The following is a 26,863-nucleotide window of genomic DNA, read 5'->3' on the forward strand; positions in this document are numbered from 1 at the left end:
TCCAGGGTTTGGGTCAGCTAATGAAGGAGACATCTTTGCTTGATCCCTTGCAGGCGTGATATCCAACTGCAAGGTGACAGCAACCTTAGTCCCCAATACCAAGTGGGTACTTACTAAATATTTATGGGATGTGTCAGTAAATGAATCACTCCCTCCCCTCACTCCACCTCTGTGTGGTTTCTTAAAGCCTTGTTTGAAGGAATGTGGATGGTTTTGCACCTCCACCTATAGAGGCCAGCTAGGAGGCTTTCCCAAGTGAAAAGAACCACTGAGATTCCAGACAGCGGCTTCATGTTTTCCCTTTTGTTTCCCTTTCAAATTCCTGCTCTTGATGGAGGCCTCCACCCTCCCTGCCAGAAAAGAGGGAGGGAAATCTTTTTTTAAAAAGAAGAAGAAGAAGGAGAAGGAGAAGAAGGAGGAGAGGAGAAGGAGGAGGAGGCGGAGGAGGAGGGGGAGGAGGAGGAGGTGGAGGAAGAGGAAGAGAAAAAAGAAAATAAAGTTCCTTTGTAACAGCCCAAACTTTATCTCCACCTATCTCTACCCAGCCCTTCCCTTTAGACTATAACAACTGGACCCTTTTTTAAGTTTTTCTTATCAGGGGGGAAGTAAGGGGGGGGGGGAGTGCCATTCATAGGCCCTCAGAAGTCATCAGATTGCATCTCTGGAAGGGGTGAAATGTTCAAACATTCAGGGAATCGGGCCCAAGGAAGGCCTCCTCCCAGTTAAGGCACACCTGCTCCCCAAGAAGGTTCTGGCTCCTGTGTCTGGGGACAGAGGGGTTTACCGAGCCCGGGGGTGCAGCTGTTTGCTTTAGGAAAATAGCTTACGCTGTAAATACTCCAAGTATTGTGCCTAGTGTACAAAAATCTTGGTTCCAGAGCAAATACATAAATCTGAGCCTGACGGGGGAGCTTTGTGGGCCACATGTTCGGAAACATTCGGAGATTTCTTTAATGAAAGCAGATTGCCTTGCCCTGTGGACTTAGGGGATCCTATTTTCTTTTTTCATTTCCAATCCGCAGGCTCTCAGAAGAATTGAAAGCAAGTAGGTTACACCAGGTGCTTTGAGGACAATGAAAAACTGCCGCCGGACCTAAAAGCATTAGTCATTTGGGGAATTTCTCTTTTTCAAACAAGACCTGGTGGAATTAGATGCTCAGAGCAGTTATTACAATTTAGCTGGGCCAGGTGGTTTCTCGGGCAATGTCTGTAATGGACGGCGTTCAGTCGGTGTTGTCAAAAATCTGGTTTGTTTCATGAAAAAGGAGATAGCCAAGCAGATACCAGAGTTCTCCCCTAAAAAAAAAAAAAAAAAAAAAAAAATTATCTTACCAGCTTTTCCACACTTGCAGTCACAGTCTTTGCTGGAGATGTGGATTAAAATAAGGATTATGTGTCCCAAGAAGTACTCCAAACCAAAAGTCAGTGCTAACATCAGTCAACCCTAAACCAAGGACCCAACAAATTACTCAAGCATTTGCTGTTTTGACAGTTCTGTTCTTTATAGCCACCTCCCTTTGTTACTTTAATTTCTTCCCCCTCAAAAAAGAATGGTTAAAATTTATGGCTAGGAGAAATAACTGATTACTGCTGGCAAGTTAACTGAAGGGGCCAATTGTTCCATACGGCAAGAATCAGAAGGCTAGGAAGCCATTCACCGGGAAAGACTGATGTGTGAAAGGGCAGAGCAATGTTCTCTCCATTGTGTGATAAAGAGTTTCATGTTTGGTTCCAAATTCCTAAAGGCAGCCTGGTGCGCAATCGACCAAGCCATAGGGAGAGCATGCGAAAGCTGAAAGTATATGCTTCACACACAAGATGGGGTCAACTTCCAGGAGACAAAGGTTTCCTGTTCACTTTTGTTAGAGTGGTCCAGACATTCTACGCATTTGTCAAGACCGGGGAAGCAAAATGGCCGTTGTGCTCTTTTCACATGGAAGCCGAATGGCCCCGGGCCTCGTCAGATGCTAAGAATGATGTCATAGAGACCCCCCTGGGACACCCCCACACACGGACATCAGAGTGTTTCTAGAAACCCCAGGAGGGACCCGTTTGCTCTTAAGCCAACTTCAACTGGATGGTGCTGTTACAGGCAACTGCCCTGTATTGCTAAAACTTCTCTGCCATCTCCTACTAGGCAGTAGAATCTCAGCCACCATTGTCCCACTGTTCCCAGAGACACTATCATCAGTGTCGAAGAATCCCACGAGCCCAAGACAGAGCTGGGTTCCACCCGGAAGTGGGAGAATGCTCCGCTCCACATTTTGCCACATGACCCTCAGCAACACTGGATGTGCCCATATTTCCAGAGCCCCCCCTTGAAAACAACTGCAGCTTTTCATGGAACTCTCCTTAAGGCTTACAGCGCATTCAAGGGATTGGGGAACAGACCCTGCCTCTCATTAGTTATTCCCCTCCTGCCCCCAGGTGCCTGCTCACAAAACTTCCTTCTCGGTGAACTGTTTTTCTGTCAGAAAGTATCAGTTCATACGTATAAAGCACCAACTAGACCCTGACCCCCAGTGAAAATTATGTTCCACACAGTAGGTCCAAGCAAAACCTCAACTAAAAGGGGTCCAATTGGTGTGGGTGGCTCTCCGTCTGACACACTTCCTTATTACTTTGCCAGTCGTTTGACGTGTTTATTGTACGTGTTGCTAAGAATGAGAAATTCATAGAATGAGAAAATGTTATAAATAAGAGGGAGCTACGAGATGATCTAGTCCAGCCAACTGTAGGAAGGAGAAACCTCAAACCTTATGTCCTCTGCGTGGTCGTAATAACCACAATAGCAACCGTAATGACTAACAGGCATGGATTGCTTTCGAATTTATGAAGCATTTTACATACATTATTTCATTTAAATAATGAACTAAACCCGACCATTTGGACCCCTAGTTGTTAAATAGCAATGAAATGGAACTTTCTGGTTCTAAGTAGGGAAGCTTAAAAAAAAAAAAAAAAAAAAAACTTATTAAAAATAGCTCCAAAGGCAATTTGAACATCAAAGAGCTTTCTATGAAACAGCATTTTGATGAGTTAAGTGTAAATGAATCAGAAACATATGGATTAAATTTTATTTAAAATAAACAAGGGTTTAAAAATTAAGAGGCAAAGTAGTTTGAAAACACATCTGACTTAATCCAAAGTGTCTGAGCAGAGAAAGGGCCTAGGGCTTTGTAAATCAGGGAGGTGAAAAATGACAATCTTGTCACCTGGATTTCTTGTCCTGGGTTCTACACGGAATAAAACTCTGCAAACCTGAACTCCTACACGAGAGGAGACCTGAAAGTGATTTTGAAATTTCCCTTTAAGTTATGAAACTATGGTATTAATACCAGATGACTAAAATCATGAATTAAGCTAGCCACAGATTGATAATGTCATCAAGCTTCTGTTTTTCCAACATTTTAACTCTTCTGTGGGACGGCTTTTTGGAGCAGCATGCCCAGTTTTCAAAGATGTTTTTTGAGATTTATATCTCTTCCTCGGTCTTTCTTTTCTCAACATCCAAATATTTATTTGGAGCTATCTCTGTTATTTTTTTCCTTCCAACATTAATGGGCAGTCCACAGACTATGAAATTTTTATTTCCATTTTATTTGTCAATATTTTTTATTGTTCACTGAGCTAGATATTTTAAGACATGCAACTTTAAAAATCCACCTGCTTTGAGAAGCCATAGTTGTTTGTTGGTTATATAAGAATCCTGGTTTCTTTTTTGTTGTTTTTTAAAATTTTTTAATTTTTTTAATTTGTTTTAACATTTATTTATTTTTGAGAGAGAGAGAGTGCGCGAGTCGGGGAGGGGCAGAGAGAGAAGGAGACACAGAATCCGAAGCAGGCTCTAGGCTCTGAGCTGTCAGCGCAGAGCCCGACGCGGGGCTCGAACCCACAAACCGTGAGATCGTGACCTAAGCCGAAGTCAGATGCTCAACCAACGGAGCCACCCAGGCACCCCGTTTTTTTTAATGTTTGTTTATTTATTTATTTGTGTGTTTGTTTTGAGAGAGAGCGAGACAGAGACAGAGACAGAGAGTATGCATGAGCAGGGGAGGGGCAGAGAGAAGAGAGAATCCCAAGCAACGACAGTGCAAAGCCCGATGCAGGGCTTGACCTCACTATCCATGAGATCATGACCCAAACCTAAGTCAAAAGTCAGACATTTAACTGGCTAAGCCACCCAGGTGCCCCAAGAATCCTTGTTTCTAACCAATGTCCAAAACTGGTAAAGTTTTGGTTTGCACAAGATGATTTTTCTCTTGTCATAAGAAACTTTTGCCTTATTGACGGTTCTTTATTTGTCTTGAGTGAACGTTACACTTCGGCATATTTTGTGTGTGTCCCTTTTGTTAACAGATCAATGTGCCTACTCCAGCAGCCAGCGCAATTGCAAACCTTAGTTCCCATGTGATGAGATACTTGTCTCCTGACTGGTAGTGAAATCCCCAAAGCAATTGCAGATCTCAGTCCCGCCCCACTAGCTATTAAATAAGTACCACTTGGTAGAGTCATGATACTTAATGGATTTCCAGGAAATGTCTTAGGCAGTGTCTGGATGTCTGCAGGAAAATTGGATTGAGACACAGTTGTGGAGTACCAATTATCCTCTGCCCATCCGTGTCATCCCATCCTCTACTGGGTTCCAGAAACCGGAACAGCCTGGGGCAAATCGTCAAATTGTCCAAATTTGCCCTTGGCAGTCTTCTGGCTTCTCGTGTTAGTCCTCCGACTTCTGTGCCCACACGCAGACCCGGTGCTCTCCTTGGGGTAGAGTGGAAGACATTGTATTGAAAGTCACCCAGACCTGAGTTCAAGACCTGCATTAACCGCATGCTGTTAGATTCAGTAAGGGTTTGTCCACACACACCATGGCATTTCTTTGTTCCAAGTCATTCCCTTCCCATTCTGTGTTTGAGTGTCCTGGGCTTCATGCAAGATATGTTGTCAAATTAACTCCCTTTGATGTGGTCTGTTTAGGGTGCTGTCCATTCGAAAGTCACATCCTTTGCATTTTAGAAGATGCTGTATTCTTGTCTTACAGCCTGACCTCCATCCATACTCACATACTGAGTTCACCTCCCTACCTAGTCTTTGCACACATGCTTCCTCTGCCTGGAATTTGCTCCCCCTCAGTGGCCCCCATTCTTGCTGTCAAGAAGCTGTCCATCCTGCAGGACCACCTTTCATGAGTCTCTTCCAAGAGGGGCCTGGTCACAATTCATACCTTCGGCCCCTTAGTTCCCACTCCACAGCTGTGCACCCCCACACACACTGTATCGTGAATGTCAATATTTGGTCTATGTCAATCTCATCTTTGTCTCTGACCCACTCTGTCCAATATGGGAGCTACTTCCCATGTGTAGCATCTTAATTCTAAGTAATTAAGGTTAAATAAAATTTAAAAAATCAGGGGCTCCTGGGTGGCTCAGTCGGTTAAGCATCCGACTTCAGCTCAGGCCATGATCTCACAGTTTGTGAGTTGGAGCCCTGCGCTGGGCTCTTTGCAGTCAGTGGGAGCCCGCTTCAGATCCTCTGTCTCCCTCTCTCTCTGCCCCTCCCCTGCTTGCACACAGGCACACACTCTCTCTCTCTCTATGTCTCTGTCCCTCTCAAAAATAAACATTAGGAAAAAAGAAATTTCAGTTCCCTGATTGTAGTAGCACAATTTCAGGTGCTGAAGCCACACGTGGCTAGCAGCGAGCATATCAGAGAGAACAGACATGGAACATTTGCATCATTGCAGCAAGTCCTATTGGACAACAAGGCTCCAGATGCTGTGGGACTTAGGACCACGTCTCTGTACTCTTTCTCTTCCGCAAACTCGCCTCACCATCTCTTCCACATGCAACAGTGCCGGGCACGTCAGGTTCTCTCTGTGTCTGTCAACTTCCTGTCTTTTAGTACCTTTTACAGGGTCATAATGGTAAAATCTTAGCGTCTCACGTGCCAGCGCTTTACCGGGCAGGTATTAGTAGCTTCCTTTCCCAAAGGAAAGAATTAAGTGATCTGCCGAGGCGACACAGGCATTAGGTGAAGAAGTCAGGATTTGAACCCTGGCATTTCCGACCCCAGCACCCGTGTGGTTACTCACGGTGCTCTGGAGCGGGACTCCTCAACTTCGGCCCTGGTGCCGCTCCTGACTGTTTGAGGTCAGATCGTCCCTCGTTGTGGGAACTGCCCTGCGCATTGTAAGATGTTTAGCAGCTTTGCTGGCCTCTACCTGCTAGACGCCAGAAGTGTTACCCGCTCGCCACCCACTCCCCCACGCCCGCCGTTGCCACAACCAGAAACGTCTCCAGACATTGCCACGTGTCCCCTGGGGGCACCCCCATCCCTGCTTGAGACCCACTGCTCTAGATGCTCGGTTAAAGCCGGCCAGATGGATGAAGAGATGGTTCTCCAAATCCTGACTTCTTGCTTTGAGCAAGCGGGAAGCAGGCTGACACCCACTCGGCAGGGAAACCAAGTAAGAATTCTCTTCATCTGCTGCCTGATCCACCCGGCCAACTCCCCCATCTGGGAAGTGTTCTGCGGCCGCTTCCTTTCATGTTCCGCAGAGATAGAGCCTTGGGTTGCTGACAGCCCAGATGTTCTGCAGCCCCTCATGACTCACATTAACACCCACATGCCTTGTTCCACAGAGCTGGCCGGTCAGCTTTTCCTTCAGACCACCTGGTTTAGGCAGACGATCCCAGCAAACAGCACCTCTGTGGGAGGGGGTGCCGAGTGGGGTCAAAGACGAACCGGGAAGAAAGCAGAAAGAGCTAAGAGCTGGCCCCTGGGCACAGCCACGGAGGCAGACCTTGGAAGAGGGAAATCTGTCCTGAGCTGTTTGAGAAGACCCAGGACCTGGCAGATGGATCCAAAGCCCGCACATGCCGCCTGGGAATGACGTTTCAGTCTTCAGAACAATCGCAAGATGAGTAAGGCAAACAAGATGGTCTTTTTCAAAGCCGTGGGGTCTTTCTAAGGCAACTCAGTCCCCGCTGTAGATTCAGCCCTGTCGTATCACCCCGACTTTCATGATACTGCTGGAAAGTGGGACACACAAGTTGGAGACATGCTGACCTCCCCTGCCTGGGGTTCCCAGGGCACATTCACGTGTAGAAGCTCTGAGAAGTCTCGCAGCAAAGAAATGTAGACCGCTTGCAAAATTACCCTCCGCTGGCTAACTCGGGCAAAAGGTGACCATACGTGCTCCAAAGCCCTATGGGACGAAGCAAAGTAATGAGATAGCAGGTAGGAAAATATTTCGTATTATAAATTTACAGTATTTCACAGTATAAGTGCAAATAGCCAGTAGAACCCACGAAGCCTGCTTTTTGCAAGGCCGCAGGAAACCTGTGAATTATGGGACCATTGGGTTCAAAAGAAACTTCACGGGCTCAAAATTTTTTTTAAAGAGAAGATTTTTTTTCCCCCCAACGAGCACATAAAGCTTTATTCTTACAAAAATAATCTGTTTGAAGAGTTTTATTTTAGGTTCAGAATTTCACATGTTCTCCATGCCTCTTCCTTGGGCGTCCAACCCCTGACTCTAATTAAGGATGTCACACTCAGCCCTCCACGAACAATAAAACCCAGAGAACGAGCAGTTATAGTTGACAAATAGTGATTGTGTTGGGCTGAAGCGCTAACTGGCAGGACCTGTCCTGAAGCCAGTTTCTTGCTCTGCTTCCCTTCCCTCCCATAGCCCTCCCGTCAACGTTTCTAGAAGAGACGCCATGGCAGTTCAAGGCTCGGGGCGGGGGGCCGGGTCACAGAGCTAGAATGTGGCAGAGCTGTCTGCCCTGGTGTCGTAGAAAATCCTCACTGTTACCCATCCCACCTCTCGAAATAATGGCAGTGACCGCAACAACAATAACTAGAGTTGCTCTGGGCCACGTGTTAGTGGAAGTGCTTTCTCGAGAACCGTGGTGCTAGAGACTCAATATTTGTGCCCCCCCCCCACAAAATTCAGGTGTTGTAACCTAATCCCCAATTTGATGGCAGTAGGAGGTGAGGGCTTTAGGAGAGGAGGTCGTCAAGATGGTGGAGCCTTCCTGAATGGGATTAGCGTCCTTATGAAAGAGACCCCACAGAGACCCTACACTCCTTCCTCCCAGTAAGGACGTTGAGAAGACAGCTCTCTGTGTTCCAGGAAGCAGGTCCTCACCAGACACCACATCTGCTGGCACCTCAGTCTTGGACTTCCCGTCTCCAGAACTGTGAGAAATACACCGTTGTTGAGAAGCCAACCGGTCCCGAGTATTCCGTTCTAGCAGCCTAAACAGACTAACGCAAGGATCCACAGATGTCCAAAGGCTTAGTGGTTGGAATTCTCCGTCTTTCTGCTTGGATGAATGGGATTTAATTTTTTAAATTTTAAAAATATCTGCTTAAATATTTTGATAACGATATTTTGGCATATTTGGTTTCCTTTGGAATCCTGTGTATTTTATTCTATGCTTGTAGAAAGATTTTTTTTTCCAAGAAGGGATCCACAGACCACGCCAGACCGCCACGGGGTTCAAAGTATGGAAGAGATTAAGAAAGCCTAAGGAGCATGGGTATAACCCATTTTCACAGGCTGGGAGACTGAGGCACGGAAATCCTAATTTACCCAAGGTCAAGGGGCATGTAAGGAGCAGATCGAGGACAGGAACCCAGGTGATATGGCTCCAAATGTATGGTCTTCACCCAGACCTCATAGCTGCCTCTCTAGGGCTCTTTGTCAGATCCTCTGTGAGATTCTGGAGGCCCCATGTTCTCCCCACAAGCAAGGTAGACCTGCACCCATGCTTCACAAAGCAGCCACGTGTGTTCAGTGAAATCTTTCCCGCCCTCCCCTTTACCAACCTGTTTGCTCTGGCCTCTGCCTACCCTTCTGAGCCCATCTCCTCCCCCTCTCTCCTCTGCTTTCCAGCCACACTGGTCCCCTTCCTACACTTTCCAGCCTGTGAACTTAGCCTTTCCTCTGGCTGGAATGCTCCTCCTCCCTTATCTTCCTTCTCATCCTGTGATCTCTGCTTCCTGGTCACCACCTCACAGATGCCTTCTGTGATTAACGTAGCAAACGTATCAAAGTGAGTTCTGTTTTTCCTTAGTATTTTCCATGTCAATCCTTTTTGCTGTTCTGGGTATTGCAAATATCTTCTCTCAGTTTTTGGTTTATCTTTTCACCTTCTTTACAGAATCATTTAGTGAGCAAAAATTCTTCATTTTAATGAGTCAGATTGATTAATCTATTCCTTGATAGTTTGTGCTTTTTTAAACAAGAAACAAGTTTTGTTTCTTGTTTAATAAATCATTCTCTACATCCAAGGGCGTGGAGTTAAACTTGTGTATTTCTTCCTAAAAGTTTTAAAGTTTTGTGTCTCACATTTAAGCCCTTGATGCATCTGGAATTGACTTTGAAAGTTGTGGAAAAGGGACTCGATTATCTTTTTCTGTATGGATAGCTAGGTGTTCTAGCATTAATTATCGAATTGTCCAGTTTTCTCCCACTAATCCCAGGTGAAACTCTTGTTTCTGTGGTCTGTTAGCCAATCCCTGGGCCAGTCACTACCCTGCTTTATTTTGTATAGTCCTTTTTTTTTTTTTAAAGAGAAAGAGAGCCCAAACAGGGAAAGGGTAGAAAGAGAGGGAGGGAGGGAGGGAGGGAGGGAGAGAGAGAGAGAGAGAGAGAGAGAACACCAAGCATCCTGTCAGCGTGGAGCCCTACTTGGGGCTCGATCTCACAAAACATGAGACCATGACCTGAACTAAAGCAAAGAGTTGGACGCCCAGGTGACTGAGCCACCCAGGCTCCCCTATTTCGTGTAGTCTTAACATGTGTTATGGCAAGTTGCCTTTACTAACTTATTTCTTAAGGAGTGTCTTACCAATTTTTGCTTTTCTATGTAAATTTTTGAAACAGCCTGTCAAGTGCAACTTAAAAAACAAAGAGCTTGTTCTGAGATTTTCATTGGAATTACTTTATGTCTACACATTAATTTGAGAAGAATTGACATTTTTTAACTATTGAGTCTTTCTGTCCATAAATGGGAGTTAACTCTGCGTTTACTTAACTCATTCACTGCTTTTATTTGGGTCATTCAGTTAAATGCTTTTTATGTATCTCTGCCAGATCTTAAACACTTTTCATCACATTTGTTTCCGAGACAGATAATGTTGCTATTACACATAGAATCTTAGTTGTATTTCCTGTTTTTTGCTAGTGCAGAGAGATGTCATTAATTTTATAGAGATATATTCCACAAACTTGTTCAATTCTCATATTAAGCTACTTGTGGACTATTTTATGTGTTTTCTTTCTATACAGACTTTTTTTGTCATCAGTAGATGATGTGAGTCTGGTTTCTTCCTTTCTAGTATTTAGACACTCATTTACTTTTCTTACGTTATTTCATAAGCTAGAACCTCCAAAACATTGTTGAAAAAAATAACTTTCTTTTCTTGATTTTGGTTCCACAAGAAATGCTTTGTGTTTTCTCTTGTTTTGTTTTGTTTTGTTTTGTTTTGTTTTGTTTTGGGAGAGAGAGCATGCATAAGCAGGGTAGAGGGGCAGAGAGAGAAGGAGAGAGAGAGAGAGAGAGAGAGAAAATCTTAGCAGGCTCCACGCTTAGCACAGAGCCTGACACAGGGCTCAGTCCCACAACCCTGGGATCATGACCTGAGCCACAATCAAGAGTCGGACGCTCAACCAACTGAGCCACCCTGGCATCCCTAAAAGAAATGTTTTTTAACATTTCAACTTTGAGTCTGGTGTTCAGTTAAAGGTTTATGCAGATATTGTGGGGGTTTTGTTGTGTGTGTGTGTGTGTGTGTGTGTGTGTGTGTGTGTTTCTTTTTAATTATGAAAGTTGTTGGGGCGCCTGGGTGGCTCAGTCAGTTAAGCGTCCAACTTCAGCTCAGGTCACGATCTCACAGTCTGTGAGTTCGAGCCCCGCGTCGGGCTCTGGGCTGATGGCTCAGAGCCTGAAGCCTGCTTCTGATTCTGTGTCTCCCTCTCTCTCTGCCCCTCCCCCATTCATGCTCTGTCTCAAAAATAAATAAAAACGTTAAAAAAAATTTTATAATTAAGAAAGTTGCCTTCTAGTCTTAAAATTTACCGTGCATTTTTACCATAAATGTTGGCTGAATTTTATTTAATGCTTTTTAACCGGGTGAATTTATTTCCTATGTTTTGTTGACTTAGTGATTTAGTACACTTTCCAAGGGTGAATCAAACTTGCTCTCCTTCTTGATTGTGATACGTTATTTCTTTTTATATGTTGACAGATTTTGTTTCCTTAGAGTCCGCTTAGAATTGTGTTTATGATCCTCAGTGCATTTGGGCTATTACTTTTCTTCTCTCACACTGTTTTTGTCTAATTTTGGTGTCTGGGTTTTACAAGCCTCGTAAAAATGAGTTGTGGGGTGGTCTCTCTTTCCCTGTTTTTGAAGAGATCCTGTATGAGTGGATGTGTTGGGGGAGAAGACCTTTTTTTTTTTGAGAGAGAGAGAGAGAAAGAAAGAAGTTGCCCACGCACATGCACACGCAAGCGAGGGAGGGGCAGAGGGAGATTGAGAGAGAATCGTAAGCAGGTTTCACGTTCGGCACAGAGCCTGACATGGGGCTCGATTCCATGACCATGAGATCATTACCTGAGCCAAAGTCAACAATCAGACGTTTACCCGACTGAGCCACCCAAGTGCCCAGGGGAGAAGACTTTTTAACTGAATCAATCTCTTTGATGATGTGAGGATACGATAGATTACAAAAATGGCCACAATCCTTCATTCTTCTCTATGTCTGTGGCCTGTCACCAAACAGAAAGTACCTATATCCTCACCTTTAGAATCTGGGCTGGCCTTTGTGAGCTTCTTAGCCAACAGAATACAGTTCTTCTACCGTACTGTTTTCAAACACAGGTGTTAGAGGCCTTTTGCACGTCTGCTCGCTCTCTCAGAACCCTGCCCAACCCCATGAACAAGCTCAGCCAAGCCTGTCAGAGGATGAGGGGCCACGTGGAGGGCAGTTCCGATGTCTCAACGGAGGCCACACCATACCATCGTGCAGCCAGCTGCCCTTAAAACATGTGTGAGAGAGAGTTCAACCTCAATTGGTAGCCATACCTACCCAGTCTGCAGCTGGCCAAAGACGTATGAATAAGCCTAGCCAAGACCACAGGAACAACTCAGCTAACCCATGGACTTCTGAGCAATAACACGTACTTATTTAAGTCACGGAGCAGTAGGGCGGTTTGTAGGTTACTCATGGGTGGCACCAGTCACATTTTTTTGTTTCTTGAGTCCATATGGATAATTTCTACTTTTCTAAGAACACATCCATCTCACCTGAACTTTTTATAATTTATTGACATGAAATTATTCACACAAGTCTCCTATTTTCATTTTTTCTTGCATTCATCATTTGCCCCCTTGTAATTGTTTTGTTTGGGTTTTCTTTTTATTTTATCCATCTTGTAAGAGACTCTCAGTTTTATCACTTTAATAAGGCAACCAATATCTGTGTGTGGCCATCATCTCTATTGTATATTTGTGTTACCATTCATTAGTGTCTGTCTTTTTGTTATTATGTCCCTCACTCAACTTTCTCTGGCTTTTTTCTGTTTTTGTTTGTTTGTTGTTTGTGTTGTTTTTTCTGAGGTGTGTGTTAGTTCATCTGTTTGCAGCCTTTCCTATTTTTAAATAGAGTCATCGAAGACTGCAAAGATGTCATAAAGAGCTACAAAGAACACTTTAGCTGCATCATACAAGTTTCACATGCAGTATTTTCATTATCAGTCCGCTTGAATGCCCCTTGTCTTTTCCTTTGACATATGAACCATTGAGAAGTGGGTTTTTAATATCTAAATGAATGAAGGGTTACACTTTTGTTATTAACCGCTAACTTTACTTTTTTTTTTTTAAGTTTATTTATTTATTTTGAGAGAGAGAGAAAGTGCAAGTCAGGGAGGGGTGGAGAGAGTGGAAGAGAGAGAGAATCCCAAGCAGGCTCTGCACTGTCAGTGCAGAGCCTGATGCAGGGCTCTATCTCGCAGACCATGGCATCATGACCCAAGCCGAAATCAGACGCTTAACCAACTGAGTCACCCAGGCATCCTAGCCTTTTTTTTTTTTTTTTTTTTTAACATAAGTAGACTCCATGCCCGGTGTGGAGCCCAATGCTGGGAACAAATTCACGACCCTGAGATCAAGACCTGAACTGAGATCAAGCGTTGGACACTTAACTAACGGAGCCACCAGGATGCCCTGTGGCTTTACTTTTCGTAGACAGTGCTGCAGCCAACTTGCAGTGACACACAAGATGTGATTGTTAGAGATTCAGGAATTTTTCAAACCTATTGTTAACACATTGATAGCCTGAAATCAGCTGTAGTGGGAATATCTATAGGACAGAAATCTGGAAACATTACAAAGCAGGCCCCCCCCCACCCCAGAGGTAGTTTACCAGCATGCTATTGTCCATATGATACCAACAGCTTGGAATGTGTTGATACTTGCTCTGGGCCCCAGCACACAGCCAAATGTTACATATGTTGCCTGTATGCGCACAAAGAAAGGCTTATTCTAGTTGCTAGTACTAATACTCTGTGCGTTCACCAGAGTCGTCTCCGCTATTCTATATGCATGTTTGAAATTCCTTTATTATATTTTTTATTTCTGCTATCTACCTTTATCAATTATTGATTAAGAAGTTTGGGGGCGCCTGGGTGGCTCAGTTGGTTGAGTGTCTGACTTCGGCTCTGGTCGTGATCTCACAGCTGGTGAGTTCCAGCCCCATATCAGGCTCTGTGCTGACAGCTTGGAGGCTGGAGCCCGTTTCGGATTCTGTGTCTCCCCCTCGCTCTCTGCCCCTCCCCCACTCTTGCACCATGTGCTCTCTCTCTCTCTCTCTCTCTCTCAAAAATAAGTAAATATTTTTACTCCCTGGAGCGCCTGGGTGGCTCAGTCAGTTAAGCCTTGACTGTTGGTTTCCACTCTGGTTATGATCTCATGGTTTCGTGAGTTCGAGCCCCACATCAAGCTCTGCACTGGGATTCTCTCTCTCTCCCTCTGTCTCCGCTCCTACCCCATTGCACTGTCTCTGTCTCTTTCAAAATGAATGAACTTAAAAGAATTTTTTTTTTAAGTTTTTACTCACTGTAGTAGGGGACTTATTCATTTATCTTTGTGGTCTTGAACCTCTTGCTTTAGATATTTTCAAGTTATATTATTGGAAATATAAGTTTAGAATTCTTGTTTCTTTCTTATGAATTGAAACTTTTGTCAAAATATACTGACCCTCTTTATCCCTGGAAGCGTTATTTCTACAAGTACAGGCTCCCATATTTCTTTAGGTTAGTCACCCTTTCATTTTCAATCTTTTTGTATTGCTGGACTGTTTTGGTGTCACCTAATAAGGTCTGATTTCTTCCTGAAATGTTCAGTTTCTTTTTTATTTATTTGATTGTGACTACTGATATATTTGGGCTTATTCCTATGATCTTTTAAGCTTTCAGTTGAACACATTCCACTTCAGATGGGGGGGGGGGAACTTTCTTAATCACATCTTGTCCTCTCCACCAGCTTGGGAATTTTATTTTGTTTCTCCTCCCATTTATGGCAACTTTGTTTCCTAATGTTGTAGTGGTTTTGACTGTGAATGTTATTTCCGGATATTTTCTGAGAACTGGGTTGAAACCAGATTGTGTTTCTACGCAGATTTGAGATTTTCCTTCTACCCGCCACCTTAACCCCTAAAGTTCCATTTTTCGTATGAGGTCCTCTGTTAATAGTGTGGATCCAATCCCAAACCTGCCAATTGCCTTTACCATGGGTTTATGATAAGGAATTCTCAAGGAATTCTGTTCTCTTTTTTCTTCACCCAAAGGTTGAGTCAGACATTCTACCCCCAGTGTCCTCCATGGCGAGGGTTTGGTGTTTTGTTTTGTTTTGTTTTTTTTAGTTCACTCACTAGGACTATTGACCTTTTGTTTCTGGATTTATGTAAAGGTTCATCAATCCAATCTTATGCCCCGCCTCTTGTCCCCTAAATGGGGCTGATTAAAACCCAGGATTTAGGCTGCTGGAGGCAAGATTTACCCTACACCAAATGCTAACTCCAGAGTTAGCTCTCCCCTGATCATTTTGCTTTCTGGTCATTTCTGGCCTCCACAGAATTCTCATCCCCTCCTGTCCAGGCAACCATGTTTTTTGTTTGTTTTTTAGTGTCTTACTATTTTTTAACAAAAACCAGAAATCCCTCCCTGATTTTTCTGTTTCTCAGTCTCTTATTTATTTCCTTTGTAACACACAAGTTATCGTGATGTGTTTACCTGTTTACGTTCGGTCTTTCTCACTACAGTGTATCATGCATGTACACTTGGTCTCTTCTTTACCTTTCTTTTTTTTTTTTTTTTTTTTTTAACGTTTTATGTACTTTTGAGACAGGTAGAGACAGAGCATGAACAGGGGAGGGTCAGAGAGAGGGAGTCACAGAATCTGAAACAGGCTCCAGGCTCTGAACTGTCCGCACAGAGCCCGACGCGGGGCTTGAACTCACAAGCTGTGAGATCATGACCTGAGCCGAAGTCGGTCGCTTAACCGACTGAGCCACCCAGGCGCCCCTCCTCTTTACCTTTCTAACTTTAGCACGCAGCTGGCATGACAAGGCTCTCAGTACATTCTTATTAAACTTACCTGTAAGCGAATGAATGGATGGACGCAAGACCAGCATGATGGGGAACTAGTATCCGGTGATAAAGAGACGGTGGGTCCTTGGAGAAGGTACTTGCTCCACACCTTACATTTGAGGGGAGTGAGAAGGCAGCTGCGTGCAGCTGGTGAATCTAGTGGACACTGTGCAGAAAGCTACATGCAGGCCGAGTATCCAGCCGCCAAATGGAAGGAATCTGTGGTCCTGCCATCAGGGTGGCAGGTGTCATAGTGAGTGCGACAAAAAAGGGTTTTACAGGCTGAGGGTGTCTAAAAATACTCACTGTCTTTACGCGATCTACATATTCCAAGTTCGATGACCGTGTTGTAAAGTGTTTTCAGCTCCTTTGTCTTTTTTTTTTTTTAATGTTTATTTTTGAGAGAACGCAAGTGAGGGAGGGCAGAGAGAGGGGGAGAGAGAATCCGAAGAGGGCTCTGCGCTGACAGAAACGAGCCAGACACTGGGCTCCGAGTCACGAACCGTGAGACTGTGACCTGAGCTGAAGTCAGAGGCTCAACCAACTGAGCCACCCAGACGCCCCTCCTTGGGTCTTAATATATGTTTTTTTAAAGGCTTGGTGTGCTAATCGAGGTTAGCAAAGGGGCTGGAGCCCCCAAGGAAATCGTGTACAACGTGAAAAGAAAGTACTGGCCGTACTGTTTACCCTCTGACCACCCTACTCCCAGTTTCTGTGCCAACGGGTCTTATTTATTTTAAGATTAAAGCACATCACCAGTGGACATATAGTTATTGCTTTATGGTGAAATACAAACACGTAAGCCAGAGGCATCAGTGGATTCTGTCATCTTTGAAAAATGATTTATTTTTTTTTATGGGCTTTGTTTTTCACTCATGGGTAACCTGATAGCATTTCAGAGCCTGAAATCCTTCCCTAAGCTAAAATAACCTGTTGAAGGTAAGTGTAAACCAAGTCTAGGCTAGAAGAGCAGAGAATTTTTTTTTTTTTTTTTCTGAAAGTTCCTTAAATCTAGAGACATGTCTGGTCATACTCTTGCAATACAGAAGATAAATCATAATTGGATTCCATTGAGTTACATATGACCCTGAAATTGACTAACTGTATTACATTAGAGAAATCTAAGGCTCATAAACTCACTGATTAATACATTCACTCTAGGCTCTGTGCCCTCGTTAGTCAGTTATGGTGCTCCTACGCTAGGCCTCAGAATCCTTCTTAACACAGAACAACCAGACAAGCCTCAGTGGCATTTCTGGTTCTTCCTGAGTAAAAGCATCAACACCCATTTGCCATTTTGCCAGCTAAGCAAATGCTCAATTAATCGCTTTAGTGTAAGTTGTGGATTTGTTCCCGGGTAACTTAATACTTGGCAGTTGAGGGGTTGATCTGCAAAGCTTGGTGATACTTGCTCTCCATGTTTCTCTGTCACATAAATCATCTTTTTTGTTTTTCTTTTATTCTGCCTCTATCCTACCATAGCTTATTTCCTTCTCTCTCTTTCTAGTAGTTCAGAACAGGAGTGCCTGGGTGGCACAGTCAGTTAAGCCTCTGACTCTTGATTTCAGCTCAGGTCATGATCTCGCAGGTTGTGGGTTCAAGTCCTGTGTTGGGCTCTTCGCTGCCACACAGAACCTGCTTGGGATCCTCTCTCTCTCCCCTCTCCCCCCTGCTCATGCTCTCTCTCTCTCTCTCTCCCTCAAAGTAAATAAAACAAAACTTAAAAAAGAAAATTCCTTTAAAAAAATTAATAGTTCAAAACAAAAATAATATTATTTACAAATTAAGGAAATTCCTAACAGCAGAGAAATGTGCAATCAGGTAAATGAAATTGACTTATTTTCCATAAAATGAATTTAGTGGCTCCTGTCCCTCCTGAACATGTTGGAAGGAGATAAGTTCTATACAGCAGCAGCAAAAGTTGTGATAACAATCAGCAAGTGATTTTTTTTTTTTTGCCACAGTGAAGAGATTTTCCATCAGATTTCATTTGACCTTGAACACTGTGTTAGCAATGAATAATTAATGGTACTTACTACAGTGATGCCCCACTTAACTGACATTATCAGGGAATTAGATGCCCTAAATGAGTGAATTGGCCAGATAGGAAGACTTGCCCCCTTTTTGCACACACACACACACACACACAAATCTTTTTTGTAACCATTTCTGGTTCTTTTGTTTTTTATTTATTTTTTTTTTCAACGTTTATTTATTTTTGGGACAGAGAGAGACAGAGCATGAACGGGGGAGGGGCAGAGAGAGAGGGAGACACAGAATCGGAAACAGGCCCCAGGCTCCGAGCCATCAGCCCAGAGCCCGAAGCGGGGCTCGAACTCACGGACCGCGAGATCGTGACCTGGCTGAAGTCGGACGCTCAACCGACTGCGCCACCCAGGCGCCCCTGGTTCTTTTGTTTTTTAAACGTGTGGCAAACTTTTGTGACCTGTTGACATTCTCTGAAACATATTTATTCATTCAATAAATACTTAGTGAAGCCTAGTATGTACCAGGTACTATGCCAGACGTGGGCAATATAACATGAGTGGACAGAGTCCCTGTCCTTATGAAACCTATGTTTGGGGGGAGAAGAGAGAGAAACAAGGAATCGTGCTGGAGTGCTCGGATAGGAGCAGCAAAGACTTAAGGGCCCACGTGGGCAGCTCAGTCGGTTGAGCATTCGACTTTCGATGGCTCAGGTCACCATCTCACGGTTCGTGAGTTCAAGCCCCGCATCAGGCTCGCTGCTGTCAGCCTGTTAGTGCAGAGCCCGCTTCAGATCCTCTGTCCCCCTCTCTGTGCCCCTCCCCGGCTTGCACTCTTCCCCCCCAAGAATAAATAAAAATAAAAATAAATAAAAATAAAATAAAATAAAATAAAATAAAAACTCAAGAACTACACTGGACCGAGCATCAAAACCAGTTGAACTCAAAGTTGGCTAAGTTCTCCAGGACTGTTTGCCACTAACTGGCATCTGATTTCTGTGTCTTGAGTTCTTGTGATTGATCCTGGTAACTTTATCTTCTTTAAATTCGCCTATAGTTTCTTGCTGCTTGCTAGATGTGTGGTGCCGCTCCTACTATTTTTTGTACTGCAGTAAGGTGCATGTGAAGTGGTGAAACTGAGGACGGCAAATACATGGTATGTTCTTTATCTATTACTGCATAACAAATTATTGTACAGTGTGTGGGGGTCAGGAATCGAGCACGCTGAGCTGGACCCTCTACTTCAGGCTGTCTGGCATGGCCGTATACCCTCGAGGCATCCAGCCAGGCTGGGGTCTCATCTGAAGGCAGGACTCTGTTCCTCAAGGAATGTTGGACTGAGAGCATCAGTTTCTTGCCAGCTATTGTCTGGAGGCCACTCTCCGTTCCTTGTTATGTGAGCCTCTCCAAAAAGGCAGCTTGCTTCATGAAAGCCATGGAGAAAGAGAAAGAGAGAGAGAATCTGCTAGCAAGATGGAAGTCACAGTCTTTTGAAACCTAATCACAGAGGTGACGTTCTTTCACTTTTTCTGTATTCTGTTGATTCCAAGCAAGTCACTAAGTCTTGCCTACCCTCGACGGGAAGAATACCAAGAAGGGGATGCCTAAGGGCCACCACAGAGGCTGCTTGCCCCCGTATACCAAGCATTTTATCATCATTGTTCCCAGGGCCGTAGCAAACCTCACTAATCTGTCATGGCACTCTCAACCTCTGAGCCCCAAAATGGCTTCCGCTGAGCCCCAAAATGGCTTCCAGATCCTGCTTAATGGAGGACTCCAAGAGGCCCATTACCAACCAGTTGGTGAGGTAAGGCCAGTTTGCCTTCTCCTCCTTACACAATAACCATTCCAAGTACTTGTTGGGGGGAAAATACTTAGGTCAAGAATCTGGACAGAGACGGGGGCACCAGCTGGAAGCAGATCTGCAACATGACACAACAATAGCCATCATCTGCCAAGTCAGTGGGAAGGAAGCAAAGCCTGTAGCAGAAATCAACTGATCGAGGCTTGAAGACAAATATTTCACAGTAAGGACCTTGAATTGAGAGATATGTATCACAGCATGCAAGAGCCCAAAGGAGATGGGATCATATATGGTTGGACACAGGTGAGAAGAATCCAGTCTTGCCTGGTACAGGGGTTATCCCCTTGGCTACACTGAACAAGAGTCATCATCATTTTTCTCAATGAAAAGTACCAAATTTGAACATCAGATGTCATGGCCTATCCTTATGTGTCTTCTTATGCCTGTCTCAGATTTGGGGGTTTCCCTCTCTTGTCTGTGGTAGTGTTACTCAACCTTCCTTCATCCACCCTCCCTTTGCATAAATATAAAAAAAAGCTCATTATCCAGCTGCCAAGGAACTTCTCCATTCCCTTCTTTGACAGTCACTCACATATCTCTCCATGTTTTTACTAGTATTACAAAGTGAGGACCTTCTCATTCTTTTTTATTTAATGTTTATTTATTTATTTAGGGGAGAAAGAGGTCGAGCACAAGAGGGGGGAGAGGCATAGAGAGAGAGGGAGAGAGAGAATCCCAAACAGGCTCTGTAATGTCAGCACAGAACCACGAGATTATGACCTGAGCGGAAATGAAGAGTCAAGCGCTTAACTGACTGAGCCACATTCAGAAAAACTTCAGTAATAGCACGAGTTCCTGTGTACTCTTCACTCAGACTCTTCATATTTCCCTTATTATCCTCTTTTTAAATGTTTTTAAATGTTTATTTTTGAGAGAGAGACAGAGCGCGAGCAGGGGAGGGGCAGAGAGAGAGGGAGACGCAGAATGTGAAGCAGGCTCCTGGCTCTGAGCTGTCAGCACAGAGCCCGACACGGGCTCAAACCCACAAACTGTGAGATCGTGACCTGAGCCGAAGTCTGACCCTCAACCGACAGAGCCACCCAGGCGCCTCTCCCTTATTACCCTCTTAATATGTATACTTATATTTGTTTTCCTGAGCCATTTAAAAGTACCTCGCAGGGGCGCCTGAGTGGCTCCGTCGGTTGCGTGTCCAACTTTGGCTCAGGTCATGATCTCACGGTTCCTGACTTTGAGCCCTGTGTCGGGCTCTGTGCTGACAGCTCGGAGCCTGGCGCCTACTTCGGATTCTGTGTCTCCCTCCCTCTCTGCCCCTCCCCTGCTTGCGCTCCGTCTCTCTCTCTCTCTCTCAAAAATAAATAAACATTAAAAGAAAAAATGTTAAAGTAACTTGCAGAGATGATACCCCATTACCCCTTAATATTCTAGCTTATGTTTCCTTACATAGCCAGAGTACAGCCATGAAACAATAGCTTCTGATCTGCAGATTTCCCTAGCATTTCACGAATTATCCCAATAAGATCCTTTACAGGTCAGCTCCAACCCCAGCCACACGTGGCATTTAGCTGTCAAATTCTCTCGCTTTCCGTGGCTGGACATTTTTGAAGAATACAGGCCAGTTACTTTGCAGAACATTCCTCAGTTTGGGTGTATCTATCTCAACGTGTTTCCCCACGATTAGATGCAGGTTTTGCTTTTTTAGGCAGAACTAGCAGAAAACGCTAGTATGTTTTTCTCAGTGCATCCTCTCGGTCGGTACCCACCCATATATAGTGTCTGTCCATATGGAGCATCTGCTAGCATCTCCGTGGTAAAGTTAATTTATTTACAAGTATTTTGTATTTGGAAATTAATGAGTAATTAATCCGTGTTTTACGGAGAAACGTTTTGAGATCCTGTAGCTGCCCCGTTCCTCATCGGACTATGCCCCAGCACTTCTGGCCTCTGCTGATGATTCTCGTCTGAATCTGTTATTACTCTCATAGCTTTGCCACGAAATTCTGTTAAGGGTGACTTTGACATGAATGGTTTTAAAGGAATAGTTTCCAGATTGTCGGCTCCCCTCTAGATGATTCTAAAACTGCTCTCTGAGACCAGGCTGGTTCTCCTTTGGTGGGGGGAGGGGGGCACAACTTCAGGGTGTCTTTCCTGCAGGACTCCACAAACACAAAGGGACGGATGCCCCAGCTGGTCCCCTCTCCAACCTCCCTTTGAGAGCTGCCTCTTGTCCCCTTTTACAAAAGAAAGGCCTACCTCTCACCCAGTCCCTGAATCTTACTGTGGTGCAGTCCCCCAGGCTACAGACAATCCAGGACTCCAAACAAAGGGGTGATTCAGAATCTAGCTGTTAGTGTTGAGAAAGTGAATGATTCTAATGATTGGGTTACAAATCCTTTTCAACTCTTTGCTTTCAACAAAATTGAAGAAGGATCTGATGGAGTTGTCAGTTAGTAGATCATTAAAAATAATTTTTGATGATAGATCGCCATATGATTTTTTGGCAAATACCCCGGAAGAGTTTAAAGAATTGAGTGATGTTGCTATAAGGAAACTCTGTCCTTTCCCACCACTTATGTGAACAAAGTTTTTCAGTGTTTGCAAGTATGACTAACGGGGGGAAAAAAGGAATAAAACTGATCCTGGACTCTATCTCTTTTAGACAATACGAAATATTCAGGAGTTAATAGAAGGGAAAAGTCCCCCTCTCATTTCAGATATACGCTTCCAATAAAATTGTGCTTCCCATGTTTCATAATTATTTATCAAAATGCATAACGTATTTGTTGTTTTGAGCAATGAAGTACAAATAAAAATAGTTGTAATGATAATCCAACACAGAGGAAACTGTTTAACATTTACAGCATCAAATTCACAGAAGATACTAAAGGTTTCAAAGCTTAACTTTGTACGGAAACCTGATCCAGAAAATTGTAACAGAGGGATCAATAAAAAAAGCCTCTCAAGCGTTAAAATACATGATGTTGCAGTAAATTCTGTGCAGGGACTGGAATGGAAACAGAAAAAAGAGCAATGTGTCAAGTCTCCATAATATTTAGCTTCTCCTGTATGCATTTAAAAGAGCGAATAACACTGGTTTTATTTTACAGCGTCAACATTAAAGTGTACTAGAAATTACCCAACGATATAACCGTATGATAAGATAGGTTAGCCTTCCATTTTAAAATGTGAGGAATAAATAGGTTTTCAAAAATTTTGTGGGAGCCGCAAGAGCCATGGGCATTGGAAGAACACTGCTAAGGAAGACGCTCCCTCACGGGTATTACTCACAGTATTTCTCTGAGGCTTTGCCTCCTGTTTTCTAGGGCAAACCTTTTGCTTCCTGTCCAGGGTCCCTCTCCACCTTGCTTTGGGAGCCCCACTCACCATCACACTCGCCCTACCCTCGTCCCTCTGTCGCCTCACCCCCAACGTCAAAGACCAGCTCACCCCTTGGCGGGAAAGGCTCCCAGATCATCCCCGTAGATACTCAAATTCAAGATAGTCGCCTGAGTATTGCACTTATTATACATAGATCCCTAGAACACATGGCCCCTGTCTGAGTGTCCTCAAGATCCCATATCCAAAGAGGAGAAACTTGCCCTGTGGCAGGTGGCCCCTGGTCACGGTTCTGTTTGAATGAGGGCCGTCTCCCTCAGGGCACGGGCACCCTATCAGGCCGGCTGCATTGTGAGTAAAGCACAGTAGAGTCCACGGCCAGAAGGAAGTCCATAGCCATCCCTAAACTGCAGGATCCTTGGTAACGTCCAAATTCCCAGCCCTGGCCCACAGGATAATCTAATTTGGTGAGTGTGGGAGAAAGCCCAGCACACGGGGTTCGGTCCCCGCCAGGTGACTGTGTTGACTTTTGTCCTGGGGCCTTACTTTGAGCGTCGCTGCCTCAGAGTGTGATCTTGCACCCCGATCTGAGCTGCTCAAATCCGTTCTTTTGTTTCTGTTCAGGTACTCGAAATTCCAAAGGGTTCACATGGAATCACAAGTCAGCTGAAGGTAAGTGAGCTGTCAATGCGCAACATTTTTATGTTTGTAGTTTATTCCGGGCTGATTATTTACATCAAATGACTCTATACATTATACTTACAATATCGATTTTAATTGGTAGTCGAATCAAGCACAAAGACAACATTAATATGTAAGTTTAATTGAATTTTTATTCTTTTGTTTTTTCTTTAAGTTTATTTACCTTGAGAGAGAGAGAGAGAGATTGAGAGAGAGAGGAGAGATGGGGAAGGGCAGAGAGAAAGAGAAAGAAAGAATCCCAGGCGGGCTCCACATTGTCATCGCAGAGCCCATGTCATGAGACTCCAGCTCATAAACCATGAGATCATGACCTGAGCTGAAGTCAGACACTTAATCGACTGAACCACCCAGGCGCCCCTGAATTTTTAAATATTTAGGCTCCAGAAGAGATGCATGAGGGGCGCCTGGGTGGCTCAGTTGGTTAAGCATCAGACTTTGTCTCAGGTCATGATCTCGCGGTTTGTGAGTTTGAGCCCTGAGTCGGGCTCTGTGCTGACAGCTCAGAGCCTGGAGCCTGCTGCAGATTCTGTGTCTCCCTCTCTCTCTGCCCCTCCCCCACTCACACTCTGTCTCTCTCTGTCTCTCAATAGTAACTAAATGTTAAGAAAAATTTTTAAAAAGAGAGATACGTGAATAAGGAAAATCAATTTGCAGAAGAAGAGATATAAATGATGAACAAATTCTAATTGAGCCTTTCTAATTAAATATAACAGTATTACATGAGAACAATGTAAGAGTATCGATGAAAATCTATGGGGAGGGTAATATCAAACAAACACTCTGGATGAGGACCATGGAACTATAGCACTCTATATCATATATATATAGATCCATGGAATCTATATCATATCCACGCAATTTGGCCATTCCTGTAAACGTAATTTAAAATTCCGTACTCTTTTAGCCAATAATGCCCTCTCTATAATTCTAGTTAAAGGAAATGCAAAGTTAAAGTCAAATTTGTTCACCCTTTAACTGTATATTAATGGTAGAACGATAGTAGCAATAGACAGAAAAGAACTGATATAAGGGATTGGGGCAAATTCACTGGAATAATATACAGTTCTTGAAAATGTGATTGTCAAAACACATTTAATGTTACGGGACAGTGTTCGGGACAGAACATAAAGGGATTACAAATGTGTTAAACAGAGGGAAGGGAGGAGGGAGGGAGGAAGGGGGTGAGAGAGAAAGAATGAATCTAAAACACATATAGGTAAGAAAAAAAAAGAGGCAGCCATAATGGTGAGATTAAGGGTAACTTTTATTTTCTTATGTACATTTTCTTTAGCTTTGAAATTCTTTGCAATGCATGCATCAGTTTTGTCATCCAAAACAGTATTGCTCTAAAAAGCATGTTAAGTAAGGATTCCAACCTGTAAACTCCTGGTTTTGAGAAAAACAAAAAACAAAAAACAAAACAGAATTCATGGTTCACTGGCAGCATATTTGCACCAAGGACCACAGAACTAGTCCATTCCTCTGTCCCCCAAGTGCATGGACAGCAGCTGATCCACCTCTCTCTCTCTCGCTCACACACACACACACGCACACAATTGGAGAAGGATATTCTAGCACGTCCCTCGAGAGCCTACTTCCTTTCCTTTATTCTGAATAATTTAAACGGAGCTGAAGGAAGCTATTCTTTTCCATGAGCTGATACTGAAGGGTCGAGAGAACCATGTAATGAGTTACTTTCAGTTATCGGTATTATCACGATTAAACGGCCTCTCTTACATTATTCATTCATTCAACAAACAGTTTTGAGTGCCTGTTAGACACTCAGATGGTCACCCTGGTGGAGACGCAGCGGCAGCCATTCGTTCATCTGTTTAGTCGGCCAGTAAATCGTATTTCCTTCAGTGTTTACCCCGCGTGGGATAGACCTTGCTCAAGACGTTGCAGAAACAGCGGAAAACTAGATAGGACAGCCCCTGCCCTCAAGGAGCTCATGCTCCAGGAGGAGAGAGAGAGACCATTGGACAAATCGCCGTAATGATAGCTTACAGTATGTGCCATTCAGGAACACACGGTGTTGCAACAGAGACCAACGGTGGTACTTAACCGAGTTAGGTGGTCAGGGAATACCCTGTGTCAATAAGGACCTGGAAAATAAGTAGGAGAGCCAGTCTGGCTGAGGAGGGCTGAGGAACTGTAGCTTTTTATGCCTCAGAGATTTTGAGGGCCCGTGTAGTAGCAGGCGCTGTGCTGAACAGCGGGGGACGGAATGAGGGGCGAATAAGGGTTGAGCCCTGATCTCTGTGACCTCAGACACCAGAGGGTCTGACAGATGCATACACCTAAGTCATCACACGGTCCACTCAGTGTGTGAGAGTCAGAGAAGTCTTCCTAGCAAAGGTGAGTCAAAAAATTAACTTTTTTCCCTTCATTGTAATTGTTTCTTTTCTACTCTTTTATTTATTTTTGAGAGAGCGAGAGAGACAAAGCACGGGTGGGGGAGGGGCAGAGAGAGAGGGAGACACAGAATCCGGAGCAGGCTCCAGGTTCCTAGCTGTCAGCACAGAGCCCGACGCGGGGCTCAAACTCACGAACCACGAGATCACGACCTAAGCCGAAGTCAGATGCTCAACCGACCAAACCACCCAGGTGCCCCTATAATTGTTTCATTTAGTGTTTAAATAGGTAAATACGTTCATATGTTGGAAAATTATAAAAGTCAAAAAGGGTTCACGGTGAAAATCCTCTCTCCCAACGTCTGTCCCTTGTGCCCACTATCCAGTATCATTCCCTAGAGATAACCGATGCCATTGGTTTCTTCTGGATCCTTCCAGAGATGGTCTATGCTGATCCAAATACATGAGTGTGTTTGGGGTTCTTTGTTTTTCCTTTTTATTACACGATGATCTGGACTGAATCTTTGAAGTATGGATTTTCCAGAGAAGGGGATTTGGGCAATGACGGGAAGAAGAAGGCAGTGGAGGCCGAGAGGAAGCATGCATCTTAACGACACAGGTTAGGTGCGTAGGACAAGCTCTTCTGTGTTGCAGACACATTAAGTGTGAGGCAGAAAGGCAGAGGAGCCGGATCGTGGCAGAATCTGATGGCCCTGCTGCAGGGCACAGATTTAGTTTAGTTGGTAGCCGGACTCCAACCAAGACTTCTAAGTACAACCGTGTCATGTGCTGATGGGTGTTTTAGGAAGATCGTTCTAGCAGCTGGGAGAACATCGACATCTACGAGAGCCTTGCTCACCAAACGGAAAAGTTGAGCTTCTTTCTTTCAGCCAATGTGAGCCAGGAAAGGTTTTTTTTTTTTTTTTAACGTTTATTCATTTTTGAGACAGAGAGAGACAGAGCATGAATGGGGGAAGGTCAGAGAGAGAGGGAGACACA

At 44.1% G+C, this 26,863-nt stretch overlaps 1 long non-coding RNA gene across 1 annotated transcript in view; it reads left to right on the forward strand.

Annotated features, from left to right (window-relative positions):
• The window catches only part of LOC121016751 (uncharacterized), a 109,625-nt gene that overhangs the window by 15,643 nt on the left and 67,119 nt on the right, over positions 1–26,863 (forward strand). The window contains exon 2 of the long non-coding RNA XR_005784426.1: positions 23,433–23,480. This is a non-coding gene — a long non-coding RNA (uncharacterized LOC121016751). The remainder of the gene's footprint in view (positions 1–23,432; positions 23,481–26,863) is intronic.

The sequence above is a fragment of the Herpailurus yagouaroundi genome, unplaced genomic scaffold (genome assembly GCF_014898765.1).
Source record: "Herpailurus yagouaroundi ecotype Mexico unplaced genomic scaffold, PumYag 213, whole genome shotgun sequence".
NCBI classification, from domain to species: Eukaryota; Metazoa; Chordata; class Mammalia; order Carnivora; family Felidae; genus Herpailurus; species Herpailurus yagouaroundi.